We start from the raw sequence: 2271 nt of genomic DNA, 5'->3' as shown, positions 1-2271 counted from the left end.
ACACTTTACTGAGGGTCAGGATCCTCTTAGTTCATCCTGGCTGTCAAAACTCTAAAACCAAGCTCTAAAATCTCTCTGTGTGACGTTTCCAACATCACATGGGGAACAAAAGAATGAGGCAACGAATGGGAAATGTCTTTTGATGTGGTGATGCAGAGAAGAAGAGGTAAAAAATGAACCTTTAGACAACAAACAAACAATAAATTCAGCTCAGAATTTCTCATTTATTTTGTTTTGTTGTGTCCTCATCACAAAGCTTTGAGTGTATTCAGCAGCTTTGCGCAACAATGGATAGATCGTCATGTAAAAGCTATTTGTCTTTTTGCCAATCTCAATGAGTCACACTGACTTTGCTTTCTGATTTGTTCCAAATAACAATTTCCACTTGTGTGTCTGTGGTTTAAGACGTATTAAGACACACGCTTATATGGGTGTGTCTTTTTAATCTTGTTGTTGTCTCCGACAAACACAAATGCACCTCTGCTGACGTCCAAATGAGAATCCAGAACCACAAATAAACAAGACAAAGAAGAAATCAGATGATGGAGCCAGCAGCAGTAAAAAAGGAAGAACACGAGGAGTTGAAACTATCATAAGATTCCTACTCCTTCTCACTGAAGGTTACCTTGATATAACACTGATGTCTGCAAGCTAAAATCTTATTTTTCACTATCGTGCCGTTTTCATCTCGTGTCTCTTGGGATGATACTCATCTTTCTGTTGAAATCATTTTTCTCCGAGATGTCAATCTAGTCCAGGAATAGAAAAGATGTTTTAATCTCAGATGAAGTTACTTGACAGGTTATTTCTCAGAAACAGAGTGCTTTCCAAATAGCACAGGGAGTAAATATCTGTCAGTGTGTCTGAACAACAAAATAGCACATTTCTCACCAATAAGATGCAATTAAAGTTAAATAATAATTAGTGTTTAAAAGTGTTCAGTATTCAATGACTTTTGTCACTATGTATATTGTACAGTGTGTTTAAAGTCTATGAAACAGTGTCCAGTTATTATTATTTTTTGTCTTAGTATCTTGAAATGACAGGACTATGTTTTATTATTTGCAAGGATAGTGGCAATAAAGTTGGTTGATTTCAATAATTTCAGAAGCCCATAGAGGTATAATGATCCAGCAATTCACAAGAGAACTAGAGTGAGGCTATACTTTAAGCTACATGCTAATGCCACAATGCACATGTCACAATGACACTGCTAAAATGCTGATACTAGTCATTGGCAATGATAATCAACATCTTAAGCGTGTAAGTATGCTAATATTTGGCTATTTAACTAGCTGCTTTAAGTACTGTAGAAACATGAATGTCTTCATAAAATGGTATGCAAATGTATCAAGTCACTGTAGATGTAGACATTGCAGTCAGATTTAACTTTTGATCCACCTCTTGTGTCATGTGTACATTTAGGGCTTCAATACCTACACTTTCACAACTTTTATCAAGTCAGTTCTTGTGTAAAAGAGGACGGTAATGCATCACTGATCCGCACACATCTCATCAAAGCAGCAGCATTTTATTAAATCAGTAACTGAAATGAAAATATTCCACTCTGCCACTCAAGAGGCAAAGCAGGCCCTCAATGTTGACCCTGATTAAAAACCGAGGCAGCGTTACATAAATAACACCCCAACAATGACAGTTTATTAATCGCATGTCAAGCTGTTCGATCTGCACGTACCTGGCACTTTTACAAATGCCCCTTTGGCTGCGTCGGTCTGTGTGTGCATGACACGGATATCCTATTTGTGGGTGTTTTGTCGGGCTGCCAGTAATATATAACAACAGCTGAGTTATTGTGTAAATCCTGGGAGTTGCCCGATCACCCAGCAACATGAGAAAAGGTCATATGGATGATGGAAAAGTCTGTGTTATATATTGACTGTGGCATTTTTGAAAGATCAGTTTAAAAGGTTCGGATTAAAAATAGGATCGGCTGCTCTTTCATAAAAGCTGAGGTAAGATTGTCTCTTGTAATGCCTCCACAGGACATGTGCTGTATGTTTGGGTTTTGTCAACAACACTCTCCTGACCCACCCAGTCCTGGAGCATCAACCTCCCAGCAACATTTTCCGTATCAATCTTTGTCGTGCTTATTTGCAGCCCTCTGGCCTGAGAGTCTGACATCATTTATCCGCCCATTTAATTCGCTCAGCCTCCTCTTAACAAACCAGTTTCATCCACCTAACTTTTCTGAAATGTAAGAAGGCAAACTGTTAATATACACAAACAATGACGAGAAGAGGAAGAGGTTGA

The sequence above is a fragment of the Anoplopoma fimbria genome, chromosome 6 (assembly GCF_027596085.1).
Source record: "Anoplopoma fimbria isolate UVic2021 breed Golden Eagle Sablefish chromosome 6, Afim_UVic_2022, whole genome shotgun sequence".
In the NCBI taxonomy this organism is placed as follows: Eukaryota; Metazoa; Chordata; class Actinopteri; order Perciformes; family Anoplopomatidae; genus Anoplopoma; species Anoplopoma fimbria.
The sequence above is the reverse complement of the archived record's forward strand: the minus strand, read 5'-3'. Positions refer to the sequence as shown.